This window comes from Papaver somniferum, chromosome 6, assembly GCF_003573695.1.
Source record: "Papaver somniferum cultivar HN1 chromosome 6, ASM357369v1, whole genome shotgun sequence".
NCBI lineage: Eukaryota > Viridiplantae > Streptophyta > Magnoliopsida > Ranunculales > Papaveraceae > Papaver > Papaver somniferum.
Window position 1 is genome coordinate 39,968,302 of NC_039363.1, and position 17,625 is coordinate 39,985,926.

The 17,625-nt window shown below is 34.3% G+C and overlaps 1 long non-coding RNA gene and 1 other non-coding gene across 4 annotated transcripts; both read left to right on the plus strand.

The window, feature by feature from the left end:
* The first annotated feature begins 8,519 nt into the window (after positions 1-8,519).
* LOC113287362 lies at positions 8,520-14,824 on the plus strand. 3 transcript variants are annotated; one of them, XR_003329977.1, is made up of 4 exons: positions 8,520-9,268; positions 9,635-10,095; positions 10,201-12,712; positions 12,847-14,824. It is a non-coding gene; the product is annotated as an uncharacterized LOC113287362 (long non-coding RNA). The 3 variants fall into 3 exon arrangements; XR_003329975.1 differs by having other exon boundaries at positions 8,520-10,095; XR_003329976.1 differs by having other exon boundaries at positions 8,520-9,763.
* Positions 13,026-13,098, plus strand: TRNAK-UUU. The gene has a single exon. It is a non-coding gene; the product is annotated as a tRNA-Lys (tRNA).
* Positions 14,825-17,625: the final 2,801 nt, after the last annotated feature.

Consider the following 17,625-nt stretch of genomic DNA (forward strand, 5'->3'; position numbering starts at 1 on the left):
GTAAGAAATGACCGAATGGATTATTTCATTTTTGTCCCTGATAATTATGGATTTAGTTTGGTATTGTCGGTGTTAATGATTTGCATGATGTTAATTTTTTAGAGTTGTTTTACCTATATGACTATGTATGCTACAAATAGCTTGGGAGTGTTAATTTAGCTGGCTAAGACATTTAAGGTTGGGTATGTGTGGAGAGACATTGGGATTTCCCATTATAAACTTCATGCGAAATTTCTAATAAAGTTACGTTAATGTCAACTTGTACAGCAACATCCGTGATAATTACATTACTAATGGGTATGTTTATGTTTGTAAATTCCGTACACGAATAAGTTTTTTGGACTGTTTCTATTTTTTATAGGTTATACACGAGGATTATGGTGATTGAGTATGATGTTGATGGATTTTTTTTTTGCGGTTTGTATGAAATGGAAAAAAAATACTATACATTACAGAGGCTGTATGGGTATTGAAATTATCACTGCTAATCACATAAAAGGTAGCAATCGTCATCTAGTAGTAAGCACGTACTAGAAAAACAAAAATGTTCTTGTCATTTTTTTTGTTCATCATTTGCTAGTTATCCGTTAAAATTTGTTGTCTGAAGAAGTGCAGCTCGGACCTTTCTAGAAAGAGATAATTACTATTAGTGCTCATTGCTTATATCATATAAGTGATAGTAAAGGTCGGGAGTCTAAATTTTAGTGTGCATTTTCACCACCATCCACATTACTAGAGTACATTTGGTACATTAATACTAAGAGGGTTTGAATACATTTGGTACATTAATACGAAGAGGGGTTCCGTCGCCAAATTTTTAAGTTAACTAGGGTGTACGTCATAAGCTTATGCATGTGTAAATAACTGGGGTGTAAAAACTGGTGCACATATATAAAAATGACTACATAAGGCTCAGTTGCTATCGTTCTATTTTGTCATGCCATTCTTACATAATTTTGTTCATGACATTATTCTTTAGGAGTTATAGTTCTATTTTGTCAAAAGAGACATGTTTAATTTAAACACTTTCTTTAGTAGTTTGTGCATATTTTTTTTTTAATGTGAACATATTTGTACACATGTTGATTATTTAGGTGTACACAGTTATACACATTTCTTACTGACCTCAAGTTGATCCTTTCTCTATTTATGTTGGTCTTTTCTTCCTTTTTAATTCATGGTGAAATGTGTGACCTGTCAAGGCACCCATTTATAGTTGAACTTCTCTCACGTGGATTCTTACTAATCCTTTTAATTATTCAGCAATTTCTTTAACTTGTACTAGCAGTGGAAGGTGTATATGGAGTAGTTCCTGATTGGAAGGGAGAACAACTCTTTTGGTAAGCATCTTCTCATTCACCAACACGAGGTATTCTCACCCTAACTAATTTTCTTGTACATTAGCTCTTATGAAATTTTATTATGTTGGTAAGGTTTAATATAGAACCATATAATGAGATGTCATCCTAAAACGCCACAGTCTTTTCCTTCACTTTGCTGGAATACTAATGATATGCTATCATAAAATGCCACAGTCTTATCCTTCACTTTGCTGGAATGAACAATCATAGACCTGTAAATCGCATATTTTTACCTTATTGGTTCGGTTTTTATTATTCTCAACTAATTGCTCTCTAAATTGTTGTTGCATGTACTATTTTGAGATGTGTAGCTCAATACATATTTGTTCTGAATAGTTGACGTATCCTTGGAAATATTTGAATGTTTTAGTTAACAGAACTTGTGAATTCCTGTTATAAAACAATAAATTTGATTTTTTAAGTTGTGTCAACTGCCGTAGGGAAGCTCAAAGTGTACCTAATTGTACACTTATTGATTCTTAATGTGTATATAATTGTACACCTTCGTCAAATATAATGTTTTTATGCTCATTTATAGTCAAATTTCTAGAGTATTCTCTACAGGCGAACTTTGTCTGAAGCCAATCTAAGATTTAACACCCTAGGTTCATGTTCTTATGTCCTCATGTGTTTAATGGCTGATATGCATTCAACATTGTTGTACACATGTTGATTCTTAATTTATACATAGTTGTACACATGTTTATTGTTAACTATGTACACCTCTTTTTGATTTTCTTGCTTTTTTTCTAGTCCTTTAGAGATATTTGTCTATGTTCATTATATTTTCATTTTATATACGTTGAATATTTTACTAGCTCCGAGTTGATTAATTTAACCTCTTGTTCACATAGTTGTATACATCTTGATTATTCATGTGTACATAGTTGTACACCTGTTGATTGTAATTGTGTATATAGTTGTACACATGTTGAATAATAATGATACATAATTGTATTATACTCTGATGCACCTTTGACATCAAATTTTTTTTCTTCGTTTTATGCATCTAATTTAGGGACTCACAAGCTCAAAATGGTAGAGCGCCCAAGCCCATCACAAGGTTTGCGGAGGTTGATGGTTCAAATCCATTTGAGTTTCCTTGTTATGTTTATACAATATGGGTAAGTGAGTACATACTAGTGCACCTGTATAAATCCCATGAAATAGATTTGTTTGTAGGCAAGTATGGTTGATTTTTTTTCGTGTTTTGTATGGGTGCACATATATTTGCACCTTTGCTTTTCCATTAAAAATAAGTCGGCGTAGGGTATGAAATTAATGGTTGATTTTATGCATGTTTTGTAGGGGTGTACATATCAGTGCACCTGTGTAATTCCCATGAAAAAGTAGGTTTGTGTGTGTTTATGAATGCTCGATTGTATGCATGTTTAGAGGGGTGTACATATTGACGCACTCGTGTAATTCCCATGAAAAATAAGGTTAGGGTGTGGTTAAGAATGATTGATTTTATGCATGTTTTGCAGGGATGTACATATTGATGCACCAGTGTATTTTTCCATGAAAAAGTAAATTTATGTGAGATTATGAATAAACGGTTTCATGCATGTTTTGTAGGGGTGTACATATAGGTTTACCAATATAATTCCCATGAAAAAGTAGGTCAGAAAGTGGATATGAATGACTATTTCATGCATGTACATATTGAGGCACCACTGTATTTTCCCATGAAATCGTATTTTTGTGTGTGGTTATAAATAGACAGTTTCATGCAGGTTTTGCTGGATGCACATATTGGTGCACCAATGTAATTCCCATAAAAAAGAAGGTTAGGTGTGGTGATGAATGATCGATTTTATGCATGTTTTGTAGGGGTATACATATCGATGCACCAGTGTATTTTCCCATGAAAAAGTAAATTTGTGTTTGGTTATGAACAAACGGTTACATGCATGTTTTGCAGTAGTGTACATATTGGTGCACTAGTGTAATTTCCATGAAAAAGTAGGTTTGAGAGTGGATATCATATGAATGACCAATTTTATGTCTGTTTTGTAGGCGGTATAAAGTGGTGCACATGTGAAAAACTGACTGAAAAACTTATGAAAATTTTGTGCATGTGCACCTTTTTGAAGCAAAAAATTTTTTTTTTTTAAAAATGAAAATTATATAGTCATATGGGTACTCTTTTTGTAGCTATCGGAAAGAGCTTTCCGAATATATAAAGTTCGTGAATTTTGGACGAGCGGTTCGAAAGATAAATCATTTTTAAATTATTTTTATATTATTTAAAATTGGTAACATCATTATAAGTCACTGTGGACTATATTGCAAATATTTGGATTAAATTGTAATAATAAGGGTTATTACTGTATTTTTCATATTTTAAACAAATAATGAACTAATTTGTACCTAGTTGAATGGGTGTGGACTAACTAGTATTTTTAGATATGACTAGTATCTTACCCGTGCGTTGCACGGGGATAGTCGATTCAAAATATATCCAAAAAAATCTATCAATTACATTGCTTAGTTTTACTCAAGGTATATAAAATTCAAAATCTATTTTCAATCAAATAATCTCGGAAATTGTAATCTAGAAAAACATATGTTACGTAAAAAAAAAAAGAAAAAAAAAGTAACTCAAGAAAGAAAACAGACCGAACTAGCTATCGTATTGATTAAACAATAAAAATACATTAATTACACGATTAGGAAACTTGAATACGTAAAATATTAAAATAGTATTTTACAACTCACAACTCCATAAGTGAAGTATACATTTGGTATACTTTGTCAAGAACTCTCATTTTTTTGTCTCCACTTAGATCTTCTCATATATTCAAGTTCCCCTCCCTTTGATGTTGGAGTTTCTCCATTTACAGCGACACCTGCATCTGACATAATTTTATGTTATCTAGTATTTATGATCTACTATTAGTAATTGCTTGTTACCTGAATGTAAATTACTGAAGTATATGCAAATTATTTTTATCAGTAATTTTCGAACTTTGACGTGATGAGTGAAAACTACCACATAGCATTTCCAATGAGTGAAAACTGGTCTTGGCAAGTGAACTCCAAGACTATGTATGGTCTTCGTAACAACATAACTGGATAAGTATTTGTATTTTCATGGAAATACAAATTCAGCAAGTTAAGTACGTAGTTCAGTTTGTATGGCTGATACACACTTTAATTTAATTTATGGAAATACAAATGTTCGAATTTTTTGTAATCACCAAGACTACCTCCGTCACTTAGAGGTAGGTATTTGTGGAACATGCAAGTTTATATAATAAGGTTGGACATTTATATGTCGGTCTGTCTCCTGTATAACTCAGGAGTCCTAACATAGCTAAGCTATGATTTGTGTTTGAAAGGATGTAATGCAAAGCTAAATCTCCACAATCTAGCGAATCATAAAATTATAAGATTCGGAGTACAACATTTCATATGAATCATAGCATAAGAATTGGTGTACGATAAACAAAAACATCTGAACTCGTTCATTTAAAGTTAGTTAAAACATCAAGAACTTACCAACACATCTGCTAATCTGCATCCGGCTTTTCCTTGGGCATATCTACTTCAGTTCTTACCAAAGGAGATGAGAGGGAAAAAGAAGCGTCCTATACTTATACTTCACAGAAAGAAATGGATTCATCAGTTTACATTAACAAAGGGAGTACCATGAACCGTGGTGTTCAACTCACAACAGAAATTGAAGATAAGAGGCAATAGCAACTTATGTAAACCACCTATACATATGTGAAGACTGGGTGAAAATGAATCCATTTTGATTATATTTTTAGGGCACATGACGTCCACTAATTTGAGACATAAAAACATGTCAGAATGATGCAGTCCGTCATACCTATCAAAAAGATATCCCTAACAATCTCAATATCTTAATCCCTTATTTTCCTAGCATCGATATGTTCAGTAGCTTTACTAAGCCACTAAAGCTCACTTGGTTCCTTATGAGCATACCAACATTCTCATATTCCAAGAAAATAATTCCAACCTTACAGATGGATAGTGGTAAACGTGGGTACCATTGATCCCAAGATAACTACAACTATATAATCTAGCAAGAAGAGCTTAATTATGTCATCCACTGATCACACCTATCTATGAAGGATACCTAGGATTGAGAAACCATACCCTGAGAAAACTGCAGCTGACATGGAAATTTTCCGTCATAGAACTTGCAGATACCTAGAGTGACTCCCTTCACGATGACCTTCGCCCATTATATGTGATCCGGAACTGTTCAATGAGGCTCACCTAATTCCCTTTATTAAGGTGGCTCCAGATTGTGATTCTATTTGTAAGATGCTGTCGTTGTGCAAGAAAACAAATTTTTTTTAAATAGTTAGAATAGTTTATAAATGAAGATATTAAAAGAACTCCCTAACAATCCGTTAATCAAATGATTTTCTCTAAATAATTCTTATCAGATTATTCTATCAATCATATTGTTTAAATGCAATTTCATAACAATCATTATCCTAGAAGCTGTAAAATTTCACACCCTCCTTTCAAGACGGAAGAAAAAGTAATTTTGACCTATTACTTTGATTGTATGTTCATACCCCTACAATGATCTTTTTGATAATGAGGAAAATGAAAAAGATCCACAGTCTCTGTGGTGTACCTGCTGTATGATGAAAAATAGTTTGCTATATGATGCAAAATAATTCTAAAAATTAATAGTAGTGCTATGCTGCATATAATCATGAGACATACGGAAAAGCATCACAACTCGATATTTAAAAACCCGTACTTCGTATAATCATCATAGATAACTTAACGTAGTTAGTGTAGAATTTTCCACCATTGTTGATAGATTTAGATATATACATATTTATCTTCTTCGAGTGATTGATTTTCTAAGTCCCGCGAAAACCCTTTGTCTAATCCGGTATACCAAAAACTGAATGAAAACTCAATTTTTGAAGGATAATCAAACTTGAAATTCCATTATAGAAACTGGTCACTATGAAAAAGTACCTTCAATAACTGCAAAGAGTTGAGTAGAATATAAGCCACTTGTAACCTTTACCTGGCATATTTCTATTGGACTTCATGCTCTTAGTTCCCCTTCCACATCTTATTGAGAACAACATTCTATAGAAGAAACAAAAACAACAATGAAAGCACATTATAGTGACCATGGTTGGGAGTATAGAAATCTTTTGTGAACATGAGAAACATAATCAAATGACTGACGAAAAAACATTTCAACTTAACCACATTAACAGATGGATTCTCCTAACTAAATTTATAGAACTACAAAATTAAGGCTTGTATGCACTGACTAGGGATGGTCATGGGGCGGGTATGGGACGAGTATGCCAATCCCAATCACTGCCCCATTCGTAAAAAAAAATACACATACCCGCCCCGTTACCCACATGAATTGAGGCGGGGCGGGTATGGGGAAGACCCGTTTGGGGCGGGTTTTCCATGGATAACCCATAACACGGAGTTAATACATAAATTTATTTATAATCAAAACTTAAATATGAAGAAAACAAAAATAATAACATAAGAATAATGCATTCTAAAATTTTGAATTCAGAAATTCATCTTAAGGTGAACAAAAGAATCTTTAAATGACTTCTTAGTTTTTCTACTTTGTCATTTCGATACAAGAACGATCAAAGAATGTGTCTGACCACAACAACTAAACGAAAGTGATGAATATACAAGAACGGTCAAGAATATAATAAATGTAAGAAAGCTCGACTAAGTGGTAGAAGTATAAAATTCGATGCAAATTCTTGCATAAAAGTCAAAACCCTTATAACATGGAAGCAACAGGGAGGGTATGAGGCGGGGACCTTGAATCCCATCCCCGCCCCATCCCCGTAGCTTAGGTTTCGGGTATTACCCATACCCGACCCCATCCCCATTTGTGCGGGTAAAACTCTATCCAAACGGGGAAGGTGCTCACGGGTATGGGTTTGGGTGGGGCAAATGGCCATCCCTAACACTGACCTGATGTGTATACGCCAGCAAACCTATTTTCTTTACATGGAAATAAGTGATGTTTCAATCTCCTCCCTGAAATCACTTACCCCAATCAGAAATCACAAAACTTAGCACCAATCATAGAATTTATCGCATCTATACCTGCTAAGAGAGAGGAAGATCCGGATTACATCGATTAATTTTTCAGGGCCGATACAGGGAATATACAACAGAAAGAAGAAGAGTTTCTTTGGCTGTCCAGGGCACAATTAGCTGCCACTGCAAAATATGAAAATAAGAACACGCGATAAGAAGATTGAATATAACGGAAACAGTGATTAAAAGAAAGAGAAAAATAAGAATACGAATTAGGGTTCGCAAATAAAATTGCTTTATGCGTCTTCCGATCGGCCTGCTAAACCTTTAGGATATTAAAGCTTCATCAATCGGGTATACAAAGAAAAGAACGAAAACCTACATTATAATCTCCCGTCACCGCAATAGTAACTTCATGTCGTATGAGAACTGGAAAAAGAAGAGAGGATGTTTGAGGGGAAGAAAGTTACGGAGAAGTAGAGACCTGAGGTTGTGAATGCCGAATAAAATGCAAAACTCTTGATTTCTATTGGTAGGGGGCCAGGAGCTCTAGAATTCAAGCTTTTGGCCTAACTTTCAATGTGAGGCCAGCAATTTGTACTCAAATTATATATAACGGAAACAATGATTAAAAGAAAGAGAAAAAGAAGAATACGAATTAGGGTTCGCAAATAAAATTGCTTTATGCGTCTTCCGATCCGCCTGCTAAACCTTTAGGATATTAAAGCCTCATCAATTGGGCATACAAAGAAAAAGAATGAAAACCTACATCATAATCCCCCGTCACCGTAATAGTAACTTCATGCCGTATGAGAACTGGAAAAAGAAGAGAGGATGTTTGAGGGGAAGAAAGTTACTGAGAAGTAGAGACCTAAGGTTGTGAATGCGAAATAAAATGCAAAACTCTTGATTTCTATTGGTAGGGGAACAGGAGTTCTAAAATTCAAGCTTTAGGCCTGATTTTCAATGTGAGGCCACCAATTTATACTCAAATTATATATACAATTTTGGACTAAACCATATTTTTCCTGTTTTCCATTGGACGGCTGTGAAAGCTTCGGGTGATTTAGTAGGGTGTGTGCGTGAACGAAATTCGGTATCAGTGGGGGATTTTGACGAATAAAACATTATTTTCTCAAAATTTCTCAGCACCCCTTCTTTCTCTTTTGCCTCTCTGAAACCAGATCGAGCGACGAGCATAATGCCTGAATACTTAGTTGTTGTTTTTTTGTTTGATTCGTGCGTATCAACATCGTTGATAGAAAGGTGATTTCTTCCTCTTTTGCAATGTGCATCACAACCCCAAACTAAAATCCTAATCCTAATTGTTGTTTAAATTTTAATCGAGTTTGTTTTTTCTGTTTCTTTTAAGGGTTTAGGTTAATTTTGGGGCAGGGTTGTATTGATTTCTGGAATAAACCAGAGAATGGAGTTAATTGAAACCCTAATTTATAAACCAGGGAAATCATAAAACTTTGATTTAAATGCACTGCACGTAGTTATAAGTCGGTTAGATTTTGATTTGACTGCTTAGTTTTTTAGGATTTTATACTTAGTACTTTTAATTGAGGAATTGGGCACATAGTTTGTGTTCTTCTTTTAGATTCCTCTTATTACATTGGGGTTCACTAATAAATTTTGAAACTAAGCTCATTACCGGAAACAAGATTGTCTCTTACTGCTTTTTCATCCCGACTCTTATTTATAACTTTTGTGATTTGTGTTGTTTATATGGAGAGAACTACTAGCAAGAAGGCAAAAGGTGTACCAAAAATAAGAGGTACCGGAAGCATTTGAGAGAGCTCCCAGTCTTTGAAAAAATGGGTTGATGACAATATTAATACTAACAGAACTCGGGTTATATTCAGAAGGTATTCATTTGCCCAATTCAAGTAAGAAAAATTTCTATGAACTGATATTTTGAATTTCGCTTTGTGCACTTTTCGACTTTCTTGCCGTGTTTTCTGAAGTGTGGCATCTCAATCCATTCTGTGCCCTTTCTGTACTGCATTTTCTCTAATCATAAATAAAAAGTCATTGCATAAAATCTCTTCATACTATTTGGTTGATTTTCAAGAGTGATGGTTGTTCAACAATTAGTCTTGATCATGCCATTTCAAGTTCGTATGGGAAATCATAAAAACTTTCTAATGCTAGGGAAAATTTAGATATCTGGCTAAAGAAACTAAGATATCTGGCTAAAGAAACTAAGCCAACCTTCAGTATTTCTGCTACAGAAAGGATGGTTACCCTTCTGTATATGGAAAGAACTATAAGACTGATTGATAACATGTTGCATCTCTGCATCACTGAGGACACTGGCGCAATGTATACTAAAGGCTTTTCCAGGATCGCTATCAAACAAGGTATGAAATTCCTTCAATTGTCTGCATCATGTCCTCGATGGTAAAGCATGTCGTTTCTATACATTTGTTGTTATGATAGGCGGTAGTGCTACAGCTCAGTGTGTAACTGATATCTCTGGAAGAGAAAAATTGCCAGCTACGCAAACACATTATGTGAATTTATAAGGAGCCTGCAGAAGTTGGCTGGTGCCCTTTTAACAATAGTTTCTGACAATTTCGTTTTTCGCAAGAACTACCAAAGCTACATTGACTGATACTTTGTCCAGCTGGGGTGTTATCACTGAAGAACATGTTAGAAGTAGTTGCCTGTTATAAGAATGTGAATACTGAATGTATGTGATAGGTGAATTGTATGTTTGTATTTAAATTGTTTTTTTTTTCAGAATAATTTGTTGCACCAAAGCTAACTTCAGTTGGTTTTTTAAATTATTTTATAGTGAATTGGCTGAGCTTGGCCATACTGACAGAGATCAAGCTGTGTTCGCTGCTTCTCACCCAACACCCGCTGTAATGTTCCCTTTTGTAGCAGCGACATAATGGCTAGAACAGGCAAGTATGATCCATGTCACTCTTTCTCTGCTACCATTAGTATCAAAGGATGTATGTGCACAAATGGATAGTATATGCCTGGTGCTATATGCTTTTGAAGAATGTGGTTAATGTTGATACATATGCAATCTAGCATATCACAGTTTTATGACTATGTGGAAAGTTTGTCGGTACAAAAGTTAATTGGAGGGAGTCGTGACCCTTAGGTTTTGGTGGCTTCTCTTTTTAACTATGAACACTATTGTTGCTCTTTTTAACTAGGAACACCTTTCTTGATGCCTTTTGGTGTAGGTGGATAGGATTGAGTTTACTGGGAGAGAGGTTTATTATTAGCAAATCATTCTTTACTCAATTTGAACCTTTACACTGATTATTTGTTAGTTGTCTACAGGGGTCATAAATCTAACCCCATTCTTACATTTTCGTGTTACAGACTCTTGCATCTCATTGTGGAATCCAATATAGCTATGGAATAATGAGTACTGAGCATGAAAATTCATGATTTTCTTGAATTTGTTATTTGTACGATCTTGAACAAAGCTAATAATTGTTGCTCATATCCTTGCATGATTTGCATTATTGATTTAGCTTCTCATATGAGATTTGCTATGAGAGAATCCTAGCAGTAGATCTCCAGCATCATATGGTGCAAGATCAGTTTCATTTGTGTAATTGATATAATTTGTCTACTCTTCTGACTTTTCTTTATGATGCCATGTTACAAAACCAACTACACTCCAAGCGATAGAAATTCTGTTAAGAACCCTCAGCAGCGCACCGATCTTCACAGAATTGAGGTGTTTGCTTGAGGTCTTCTGCATGATGAAGGTAACTCTAATTGTTTCATCTTTGCTAGACTTTTCAGTATGTAGAACTTTGTGATGTGCGACTCTTGGTCTTTTCTGCTTGGTTTTTTCAGTTGTGTATATCATTTGGCCATGTAATATAAAGTATTGCACTGTTATGATGGCTGCAATATTTTACGTGATGGATTGTTATCGTTAGGTGCCATGGGGAGTAGATTTTCAGAAATTACTAAGATTGTAACTCAACAGATTTGTGATGGAAAAGAATCGTACAACAAGTTGTTAAAGACTAATGTGTAATCTGCTGCTCTTAAGGATGAACAGTGATACCCGTATGATTGTCAAATATGGTTGCATGGGTTAGTCTAGCAAAAGTTAGATATAATCTTCATATTACATTTATTTTTCTTTAGAATCTATTTTTAAGTGCCTTGATGCGTAATTAAGTTTAATAAATTTTTATAACATCTGCCTTGCCAAGTTCCTAAAAAAATATATCTCATAGTTAACATCTACTTCCTTTATGTATAAACTGAAGAATTTTTGAGGTTGTTTTATACTAAGTATTGCAAGATGTGTAGTTTGACAACGGTACTGAAATTGTTGGGTATCATTTCTAATACTGTGTACAATGGACTACGGAGTGAGCACAACCATATCATTAGTATATATATTACAAAATAAGCCTTATGTTGCCTATCCATTAGGTAAAATGATCCTCCTCAGTAATGCTGAGCATCTTAGGAGCACTGTATCAACTGATACTTTATCCATATGAATGGTCCATAATTATATATGTGTATACGGACAGTGAAGTGAGTAGACACAGCTCACTAGTGTCTTCATTCCAAAATGATCCTTATTACATTAGGTATAATGATCCTCTTCAGTAGGTTGAGCATCTTAGGATCGCTGCATTAAATCGTACAACCCCTAGCTAACATTAACAAAGTAGTGGTCTATTATCATGTAACAAGAATAGAAAATGGGGTAGACAATGGGGTAATGAAATTATACTTTATGCTTTTATATGTTTTTAGCCAGCACCTGATACGGATACCTTAGTTTAGCCATGTGTAAGTTCTTTTGTACATTTCAAGCAAACCTGAATAGCTGTAATGATCAACATGAGCTCTATCACTATATACTTTAACATGTTTACATTTGAAGAGGTTGCTGGCGTAATTTTTTGCATATGAAAGAGATGTTATGAGGATTTCTTTACTCCCTTAATCATTGCTCTGCAGTTCATTGAGTAACGCTACTCATTGCTCTGAAGATTGCATTTTCAGAGCATTTGTAGCGTTACTCATTGCTCTGAAGATTGCTTTTTCAACGTTACTCAATGAACTTAGGGGAGTAAAAAAATCTTCAGAGTGGTTTTACTCTGCTTGCCAAAAATGAAAATGAAAAACATGCAATAATCAACAACACACTATGGTGCTACTCTTGCGATGAAGAAGTCGAGTCTCCAGAAACCAGTTAAATATATTTCGAAATAGACATATGAAGTGTTGGGCAAACAAATATCCCTATGATGGAAGCCGAAACTACCATCGGATTCCTGTCGGGAAAGTTCTCAGGTTATTCGGCGGTAAGTCTAGCAATGCCTATCTTTAAAATACATCTCATATTTTTTCTACATGTAAAAGTTAGAGCACTGATACAAAATTACACAAGTTAAAAGCTACTACTTCAAACTGACCTATTCTTATTTGTGTTGTTTAGGATGAATTCGTAAGGTTGTTGCTTGCTTTCACACCAATTGGTAAATCCTTGCAAGACCAGAGCAGTGAGTATGTCAAAAATCAATCCATATTTATTATTGTACACTACATTGTTGTGATTTTGTCAAAGTACATGATTATGAATCTGATCGCTTTGCCATTCCTCATGTGTTGCCACTTGCCATCTTAGCTCAGTCGGAAGAGCGCATGGCTTTTAACCATGTGGTTGTGGGTTCGATTCCCCCAGATGGCGGAGGTCCTTATGGTTACACATGTTTTCGTGCAGCTAATCTTAATTGGTTCTTTGTGTGTTACCAATACTTATTACTTATGACCCTTCTACTGAAGTGGACTTCAGCGGAAATTAATATGTTTACAGATAACTAGCTGAGGTAGTTCATTTTTTCTGCAGATCAGCTATGGTAGTCTTATTCCTTTTCATCAGACGCCTTATACTTTATTTACATGGTTATAAATTGTTCATTTTATCTATCAAGTTACACAGGTGCTTCATTACACGTCTAAGGTTTGAATTGAGGTGTCTTGGATTGTTTCTAGATTTACTCAAACACTAATATTTTTTCCCTCACAGGTAGAAATGTCAACGGTGGGTTCTCAGAGACAGTTGGACAGGGTCATCAGAAACCTACAAGCAGCAGAAATTCTGGAAATCCTATGTTTTAAAGCTAACATCCTTTTCATGGTATTTTTTGCAGGGTGTTGAGTGTATAACCGAGTGTAAGTTTCTTAAACTATATGAAAATTGCAACTTATAATGTCTCTCGCAAGTGGGACGTGCCGCAACTTATAGCATCAATGTTGAGTTATGGAGCAGGGGTGAATGGGTATGCAAGTAAGGTATTAGCAGATTTTCCCTACAGTTAAAACTTTATGCTTTCTAGGCTTTATTTCATCGATCGCTAACCATAAATTTAACCTACCTGTTAGCAATAAAGGCATTTTATACCAAATTTAGTACACCACATATATAATTACCTATTTCTTAATTGACTAGCCGTAAAATTGATCCACCTATTTTTTGATCCAAAAATTACACCTCATTGGTTATTTTTAACAGACCTGTGTTTAGTTTCATAAGGAACTACACAGTACACACTTAAAACTGCCAATTTCTAGCTAAAACTTAAATTTCTATCGGTATTCAAGTTTTATTTGTTGATGAAGAGGTCATTATAGGTATGTATTTTTCCAAGTACTGCCTCGCCAGAACCATGGTACGAAACCTAAAATGCAAAAAGATTATCCGAGGAAATCTGTTTAGAGACTATCTATGAGTAGCAGATGTCCATGTAGTTTTTCCAGCTTTGTTTTAAAATTTATCAGTAGTGTGTATATGTCACAGAAATTTAACCTACATATGGTGCATTTTCCTAGATAATTAATATTGGTGTCTGAGCATACGATGGCAGATTTCTGCGAAGAAGATAGAAAAAGGAAGAGAATACAGCGAAGCACGTACAAGTTTGGATATCAGTAGAAAAAGGAAAAGATAGAGCAAAACACGTACAAGCTTGGATTTGGAGTGATGACATTCTTGGAGAAAGCTAAGATATTAACAGATGAAATGTTTTTGGAGGAACTTGGAATAATAGTTGACCAAGGCGAAATATGTGTAGAAAGGACAAGGAATGGTTTCGTTCTCACGGAAAGATGGTCGTGGTGGAACAGGATATGGGGAAGGTTTGGATCTTACGGAAAGATGTTAGAAGAAGTACGGCCATGACTCCGCTGATTTTTTCACGTAGGAAATATTAGTAATGAAATGACTGTCTTTTTCCTTGGTGTTATTCTTTAACCATTTTCAGTTTTTATTTCGGATGTACTTGATGCTGGATCTTTATCTTTTCGTCGGTGTTCTTGAAACTTATCTTTTTTGGCTTGGTTTGTTAGTCACTTCAATTATGTTTTGCCAAACATATGTAATATGTGATTAAAATTACATGCATGAGTTTGATAGAGTATATGAAATTACAATCCATGTATAGTTCTTTTTTTCTTTTTTTTTTTTTATATGCGAAAGCCGGACCCAGATCCCTACCCGAGCCCAGCCAGTTGGACTGGCCCCACTGCCAGACCCAGCACCGCTAAACCCATTATACAACTAATCTATTACAATTTACAAACCTTTACGACGGTGGGGATTGAACCCCTGACTTCCTCCTTACTGGAGTTGATGGGATACCACTGAACTATGCTCTTGGACTAAAATCCATATAGATGTAGAAAGAGTAAATTAGTTGCATAAAACTATTTTGGTTGTTCAAATATTTACAAAATTACTAAAATAAATAAATAGTTTTAAATCAAAGATAGGAAAACTTTTATAAATAACTCTTAATTGGAAAAGCCTTACCACATCATCTTAATTAAGAAAAAGAGAAAAATCGAACAAAGTAATAAGCACTATGGATGCCTTACATGTTGGTTTGGAAAAAAAATTCAATTGATTAAACTATTATCTCTACGACGTTCATCTTTTATGGATCTACAAATATGTAACTTGATTGTGTAGTCAACGAAGTCAATGTTGAGTTTTAGTCAATATATATTCGAGTGTCAATAATATTATTGGGCAATATAAAACTCAACAAATAGCTATAAAATAGTACTAGGTTCTTGGTGAAAACACTAAAATGTACAAACAAGTGAGAAAGTATAGCAACTGCCATTGGATGAAGAATAAGAACAACTTATTTCTGAGAAGAAAAATACCATTTGATATGCCTGATTTTCATGAATTTATTGGGATAATGTTTTTCAGATTACTTTTTCTAGAGGATAGTTTGTTTGATTCATCTATTTCTAAATTTTTACAGTACGACAACTCGGAGTGAGTTAACAAGTTTTTGCTTTATTTTTGTTTCATTACAGAACGACGCATTTATTACACGGTTTTCATCAAAGTCAAGGTAACACCTGGAAATAACTTAGAACACATGAATTGTCGCTGGGTTCCATATTGAGATGAACTAGACCGTCAGTTTACTCGATTATTTGCGCAGGCATGTCTTTACTTTGGGTCATGTTTGAAAGGCAGAAATCAAAATCATAATAATTTTGGTACATAATGTTCCAAAATATATTAAGGTGAATGACATGTCAATGGTTAAGGTTAAGCATGGTTCTACTTGGTTTAAAAAAACTTATAATAACATTGCCTAGGTTTTTTCCCTAGGTAAACGATCTTTTGGAGTTAGATTATGCTAACTTTTATAGGACTGAAAACAATAAATGCTCGATAATGATGATAAGTGACTCTAAAAAAATATTGTTCCCATCGGATATTTACTTCTATGTCTATATATGACTTTACTTGGAACATGTACAAATCTACGCGGGAGATACTATACTTACTTAATGATATTGCTAAAAATATGAAACACGTTAATTATACTAAGAATTTATTTGGTATTCTAACCAAATTCGAACATTTTACTTTTCGAACATTATAATAGAAATACATACCGTTTCGTACTATACTAAAAGTATTTGTTATGTGAAAAATACTATTTTTATCGGATACTATACTAAATATGAGGTGCTAATTGCATCAGAAACCTAAATACAGTTGTAAATAAATATACACCAATAATTATATTTTTAATAACCACTCGTAGACTCAACCTTTCCAAGACTCTTTAATCTTTATGCGGGCATTATGTAGAGTTTTTTGGTCGTTCCTTTGCCTTTTTCTTTTGTGCTTTGAATGCATTCATGTGAGCATTTGAGTAACAAGACCAAGATGAGATAGTAAATGTACTTACTCTGTCGATTTACGAAAAGTTGACATCATAAGGTTTAAATGTTTGTGGAAAGCTTAGTGTTGGTAAGTGCATGAGTAATGTAACCTTTGATGCAACATGTACTCAATATGTAATCTCTTTAACGACTCAACACTAAAATCGTCGAGCCATTTATGTGGTGAGTTATCTTTTGCTTCATTCCTTTGTACTTTTTTGTTAAACATGATATTGTCGTTATTTTGTGTTCTCTTTGTTCTTCTTTCTGCATCACTTGATTTTCCAAAGTCTTCTTTCCTCTATGACATTCGGTGGATCTCCAAAAATGAACATCCAACTTAGGTTGTGTCCATGTTATACCTCGAAACTTAAACTTCCAACTTGAGTTCTGTCTATGTTATAGTCATGCTCTTTAGACTGGAAATGTGTTTGTGTGTATGTGTGTGTAAATGTGCATCGACTGTGATTACTTTTTAAAATTTCATATCTTTGATTAGGATTGATTTAATTAGTTTGAGTGTACTTTGTTCACATTATTAGTCGCACATGGTATTAGAGCAGGCAATTTGTGACGAATAATTTGATCGCACCTGATTTAGTGTCCACGTGTTGGACCCAAAGAGGATATGCATGAGGGGGCATGTTGAGATATTAGGCCCACATTGTATGCGTTATATCTAAGATCCTGATTTTTACGAGCCCGGGGAAAACCTAACCTTGCAAGCCGGTTTTTGAGGTTAGTTAGGCCTATGAACTTCAATAAACTTCTGATATAAATATTCTAAAGCGAATAGACTATATATGGATTAAAATATTTTTGAAAAAAAAATATAAAAGTAAACGTCGGCGTTATTTATTGTTGAATTAACAAGCTTTACGCCAAATAATTAAGCATGCAAAATAGGTAATACACCTGGACGACATTGAACACTTGCCTTATGAATTAGCAAGGAAAAAAGATAAACCATTAGGTAGCTCTTACCGATACTTACAATTGACCGTAGGAAATAAATCAATTT